This window comes from Chenopodium quinoa, unplaced genomic scaffold (assembly GCF_001683475.1).
Source record: "Chenopodium quinoa cultivar QQ74 unplaced genomic scaffold, ASM168347v1, whole genome shotgun sequence".
NCBI classification, from domain to species: Eukaryota; Viridiplantae; Streptophyta; class Magnoliopsida; order Caryophyllales; family Amaranthaceae; genus Chenopodium; species Chenopodium quinoa.
In genome coordinates this window covers 9,016,911-9,023,559 of record NW_018742738.1, presented here as the reverse complement: position 1 = coordinate 9,023,559, position 6,649 = coordinate 9,016,911, and positions in this window count along the sequence as shown.

The following is a 6,649-nucleotide window of genomic DNA, read 5'->3' as shown; positions in this document are numbered from 1 at the left end:
AAGCCCTTTATAATCTAATTAATATTTGCATTGATGAATGATTATTATATTCTACCCTGGAATATTATTTATTGGTGAACCTATGCCCTAGATCCATTTATTAATTGTTTTCTCCTTATTCTTAATCTCCGTAGTTTAGTTTCACATCCAAATTTACATAATGGTTACTTTATAATTTAGATTACTTTATTTAATTAGGAATAGAAAGACTCGTTTCTCTGTGGATTCGACCCTACTTCCCTATCTACATTAGTTAGAGGATTTAGGAATTACTTTTTATTTGGGGATACGACTTTACCCTGTCAAAATTTGGCGCCGTTGCCGGGGAAACGGTTTTATTTTTATTTCTGATTATTTTTCTAGTCTAGGTTATTTTCTTTTTTTTTGTCTCAGAGAGCATTAGTTCTCTGAGGCAAATCTCACATTTGCTTCTAGTTTTTTTTGTTTATGCCCAGGTGTTCCAGATCAGGGTACATCCCATTCGACCCTGAGATCGAACATTCCTTCCATAGACAGAAAAATCTCTACAAGAAAATCCTGGCGGATTCTGGTGATAACAATAATCACCGAGACCCTCTAACTGGTTCTAGCGATTCAGAGGTATCATCAGATCCAGAATCAGAGATGACGGCTCCAAAGAAGCTTAGTGATTACTCACAACCAAAGCTTACAGATTTTCCACATCTTACCCCCACTCCGGCTCTTGATGGGGTTCGATTTGAAATTAAACCTCAATTTATAACGATGATAGAGAGGAAGCAATTCAGTGGAGCTAAGGGTGAAGACCCGAATCTTCACATTACCGACTATTGTCAATATTGCAATACCATCAGGCAAGCCGGGGTCACTCAAGACCAAATCAGGGAGATTCTCTTTCCCTTCTCTTTAACTGGAAAAGTTAAATTGTGGTTTAATGGCTTAAATAGAACTGCACTTGGTATAACTGACTGGGAAACTCTTGTTTTGAATTTTAATAACAAGTATTACCCTAAAGAGAGAACAACCGTATTATGGAGTGCGATTCAGAACTTTGCCCAAGAAGCCGATGAATCTTTATATGAGGCTTGGGAGAGGTTCAAGGACCTACAAAGAGAATGCCCTCACCATAATTTAGCACAATGGTAGTTAATCCAAGCCTTTAATAACGGCATTGGAAATTCTTCTAGAATAATTTTAGATTCTGCAGCTAGTAGGAGATTCATGAATCTTAATGTTGATGATGCAGGTCAAGTTATTGAATATATGGCCATACATAATTCCCAATATGGGAATCCTAGAGGATTTGCTAACAAAGGGTAACATAGTGTTGACTCTGTATCCTTTTTGCAAGCTCAACTGACCTCTATCTGCCAAAAATTAGATAATCTTAGCACTGCCAATGTAGCTAATGTTCTGCAATTAATAATAATTTTAATGAGGCTTTCTGTGAAAATTGTGGTATTATAGGTCATTGGGAACAAGATTGCAGGAGTTCTGTGGAGCAAGTTAATGCCTTTCAAGCTTATAGGCAGAATAACCCATACTCCAACACCTACAATCGAGGGTATCGGAATCATCCGTACCTTTCCTACCGGAGTACTAATGTTCAAAATCCACCACCACAAGAACCACAGGCGCCACAGTAATAGCAGCAGAAATATTATCATCCCAATGCTGGCCAGAAGAACCAACCACAACAAACCTCCTCATCTTCTGACCCTTCTCTGGTGGAAATTAGAGCAATATTGGTTAATATGCAAAAGCACATGAAGAGTAGAGATGCGACAATTGAGCAAATTCTAGCACATAATAAAATTGTAGATAATCAAATTGCGCAACTTTCCGCTACTCTACAAGCCCGCCAACAGGGAGCTCTGCCGGCACAGCCTACCAGGCCTACGGATCAAGCCTATGCAATTACTCTAAGGATTGGTTCAAACTATGAAGGGCCCTCTATGCCCAGAGTTGATGAACCTGTTTTATTAAATAATGCTAATCTTGATTCCGTTAAACCAAACAATGTAGTTAATAGCCCTGCAGGGATAAAGGATAATACTAACATATCTAATTCTACATTGCGGGGTACGACTCCTAAGAAGGTGGCTACTCCAGACAAGAGCAATAATGCTCCTAAGCCAATTATCAAACTTCCATTCCCCAATCGTCAATTGAAGACAAACTTGGATAAGCAGTTTGGTAAGTTCCTGGAGATGGTAAAAGATTTGAAGGTAACAGTTCCCTTCACTGAATTAATCACACAAATTCCTTCATATTCAAAATTTATGAAAGAAATATTGACAAGGAAAAGGTCTATTAGTGAGGTAGAGACAGTAGCTTTCACTGCAGAGTGTAGTGTCGTACTTCAGAATAAGTCTCCTCCTAAATTAAAAGATCAGGGTAGTTTTTATATCCCTTGTCATATAGGCAATCTAATGATTGATAATGCATTGTGTGATTTGGGTGCTAGCGTTAGTGTCATGCCATTATCTGTTTGTTCCAAGTTGAATATGGGTAAATTAAAAGCTACTAATATTACTCTACAAATGGCCGACCGTTCTTTCAAATACCCCTTAGGTGTTTTAGAGGATGTCCCCGTTAGAGTAGGTAAATTTTATATACCTGTTGACTTTGTTGTTCTTGATATGGGTGAGGATGTGCAAACCCCAATTATTTTGGGTAGACCGTTCCTTAATACTGTAGGAGCAATCATAGATGTAAGAAGTGGTAAGTTAACACTATCAGTAGGGTATGATAAAATTATTTTTAATCTTAATAATACCCCTAAAAGCTCCATGACAGAGGAGAAATGTTTTAGTGTTAATGTGGTTGAGAATTATTCTAACAAGCCCCAAGCTCTTGAAAAAGATCCCTTGGAGGCAGTATCTAGTGTTGCATCCCTTTCAGACGAGATAGACAAATGGCAAAAGGAAGTTGATACAATAGAAAGAGCCCTCTACACAGTTGGTCTTGGTTTTGAGGACGAAAAGGTGGAATCAATCAAGCAAGTTGTGCAATTTGAGCCTACGGTAAGTGTTCTGCCAGATCGAGTCGCAAGTGTTGAATGCAATGACAATTTGAAGCAGCCCTTGATCAAAGAAGGATCTTTGGTGCGTAGCATTGAAGAACCCCTTACACAAGTCAAGGAGGATCCACCAGACAAAGTGAATTGGCGTCCCACAGGGTAATTCAGGAAGCCGCGTCGCAGCCTAAACACCGCTAGACCGGATGAGAAACCACCCGATCAAGCGTTAGGCCAAGGGTCCTAGTTATTGTACTTGGTAAGAAGGTCGTGCGGGACCTAGATAAACCAGCGCTTTGCGGGAGGCAACCCGTATTTTTAATGCTTTTAGACTAGTCCTTCTTTCCTTTTCTTATGAGAGGAGAGATGAGGGAATTTAATGAGTTATATGAGTTTTTGTACAGTTTTGAAGGAAAAGAATTAGCCAAAAATTGAAGAACAGAAGAAAGCAAGTGAAATCGTCAATTAGCCTCGGGCCCGATCGGGCAAAGCTCGCCCGACCAGGAAAGAGAGCTAGGCTATTATTTCGAGTATTTTCGCCCGACCTGGCAAAGGGAGCCCAACCGGGCGCGAAACTCGTCGTATACGGACTTATTTGTCCGCCCGATCAGGCGACTCTCGCCCGATCGGGCGCGAGAAGAGGCGAAAATTATCTCATTAGATCGCCTGACCGGGCGAAGGGCGCCCGACTGGGCGCGAGAGTTGAAGGAGATTCGGACTTAGATCGCCCGACCGGGCGACATACCGCCCGACTGGGCGCGAGGACGGCTTAATTAGAATATCCAAATCGCCCGACCGGGCGACGCACCGCCCGACCGGGCGCGAGAGGCGTCCGACTCTTCTTCTTCTTTCTTTTCTTCTTTCTTCCTCCATTTCTTCTTTCCTCCAGTACTTTCTCTCTCTAAAACTCAAATTCTCTCTACCTTCTCTCTAAGATTTCTCCTTCATTTCTCACCCAAATCCAAAACTTTTTACATATTTTTGATCCCCTCTTCATCCTCTACATTTCTACACCAAAATCTTCAAGTTCCAATCAAATAATTTATAGACCCATTTTCAAAAAAATATCAAAAATGGCGGCAAAGAGGGCAAGAACACTTCTAGGGGGAAGCTCAAGCTCAAGTCAGCGATATGACCCGGCGTTGCAACTAGCGCATTGGCCGACGATCAAAATAGCAACCCCGGAACAAAAGGAAAAGCTTAAGCAACTCTACGGGCGTGAGGTAATTCCTTCACGGTGGTTACACCGCCCTACTTTAGAAGCATTAGGTTTACATGATTATGTTAGGAGATTTTTGAACGATATTGGTATGAGGAAATTCTTTGATATGCACTATGCCACTTATCGTGAATTAACCTGTGAATTTCTTTCCTCTTTGCATGTTTATAGCCATAAAAATGGGACAAAATTAATTTTTAGGTTAAATAATAGAAATATTACTTTAACTTTTGTTGATTTTTGTAAATTGTTTGATTTGGAACATGAATTGCCTCACCAATGGCATGCTGAATAAAAAATGGATGACATTTATACTGCCTTGACTAGTTTTCCGGTGCCTAACGCCCAACGTGCTAGTGCTAAACCAATCCATCACCCTATTCCTAAAGTATGGCAAAGATTTGCTGGTGTCAGCTTTTTAGGTAGGAACGAGCCCCATAACTGTCAGACCAATGAACTTGATGTTATTGGTCATTATGTGTCTGGATTCGGGAAGCTTAACATAGCTAGGTATATCATCTATCACTTAGCTAGGCATGCTACGGCTAGTAACACCGCTACTACCCCCATCCGTCTAGGTGGCCTCATCACTAGGATAGCTATTAAGAAGGCCGGTTTTATAGAGGCTAGACCCCACCAAATGACCAACTGTGGACCTGACTCCTACATGACCATTAGGTACCTAGATGAGTTGGGTTGGGTACGATCGGATGGTGAGTAGACACCCCACTGGTGTATTAGGACTGGGAGTGAGCAGCCTTTGCCCATATTTCCCCTACCCAGTCCTGATTTAACCGCCTTTCCCCTAGTGCAACCATCTTACACATATGATGTTTTAGTTGCCAATGCTAGGGGGGAAGCACCACCACCACCAGTTCCACCACCTCAGCCTCAGCCCGAGGTGGCATTTTCTCCACCTCGCTTTCACTCTGTTCCTCATGTTGACTCTAACCTAGTTTGGGACCTTCAGAGTATAGGTCAGGCCTTAGGACGTATCGAGCATTCCCATACTGACCTTGGGAGGATGGTAGGCTCCATAGACCAGAGGTTAGGGTACCTAGAGAGGAACCAGGGTAGAGCTCTCTACCCTATGTACGATGATTATGCTCGTCGGGGCAACATTCCCGATGATGCTATTTACCCTGACTGGTTTCAGCCTCCACCCCAAGGATACGATAGGGATCCCACTGCACGTGGTATTTACACTGACTATTCCGCCTTCCATGGGTACGGCCAGGACATTCCTTTCGGGGGACCCGCGGGGGGGGACTTTTCAGGCTGATTATTTTGGTGGTAGCTCTTCTGGTGCAGGTGGCAGTGGAGGTGCAGGTTTCGGCTCCATGGATGAGGATGATCAGGACTAGCTATGCTGGGCTAGTTCCCGAGCCAATGAGGACATTGTCTGATTCTGGCTTGGGGGAGATTTTGGATTTGGTATCTTTCTTTTTCTCTTTTCTTTTATTTTTGGTGTTTTTCTTAGGTTAGATTCATTTCTTTCTAGGTTAGTTTTGTTGCTTTCTTATACATGAAAAATACAAAAAAATGAAAAATAAAAAATCTAAAATTACGTTCCAATGAATTGTAAATCATGTTTCCCTCTGCCCCTTACTTGAGAAAATTGTTTTGATTCTTGGTATTTGATGATAAGCATTGTGGATTAGTTGATCATGATTTGATGTTTGATTGCCTTGAAACCTTAACATGCGTCAATTTTGCCCAAGTACTTGTGAATATAGTGCTTGACTAGTTGATTGGATTAGGAATGTGTGTTAGTTTCTGGTATGTCAATGAATTTGAGTATTGATTTGCAACTATAAGTAATGTTTATATGATTCATTAATATGCACTTTGTGGAGGACGAAGGCGTTCATTCTTTTAGGTGGCCTCCAGATGATTGTAGATACATTTGTTCCCTTCTTGCTACCCATGTTGTTGCCTTGAACTTTTGTTATTTTATTAGCCACATTACAAGCCTATTTTGCCCCATTGGTTACTAGTCCCAAGCTTGGCTTGGGGGAGCTATTAGTGAGTGAGGTGAGGGAGTTTGTAGTGTGCTTATTATTTGCACAATTTGGGTGGGTTTTGAGAAGTTTTTTTTTTTATCATGTTTATTTTTGATGAGTTTGAGAGTTATATTTTCTTGAAAAAAATAAAGCATGATGTTATGAAAAAAACAGAGAAGTTCAAGAAAAAAAATGAAAAAATAAGTGAACTTCAATAGAAAAAAAAAATGTTCAATGTTCAAATGTTCTAGTTGGAGGTGGATTCAAAAGGAAAAAAAATTGAGCTTCAATGAAAAATTCAAGTTTGGAAAATAAAGTTTGTTTATTCACTCTACTTCTTCATTATTATATTTTTATGAGTGAAATTGTAAGTGTTGGGATTATTTATTATGATTGGAGTATATTTGGCTGATATTAGAGTTGGTTATG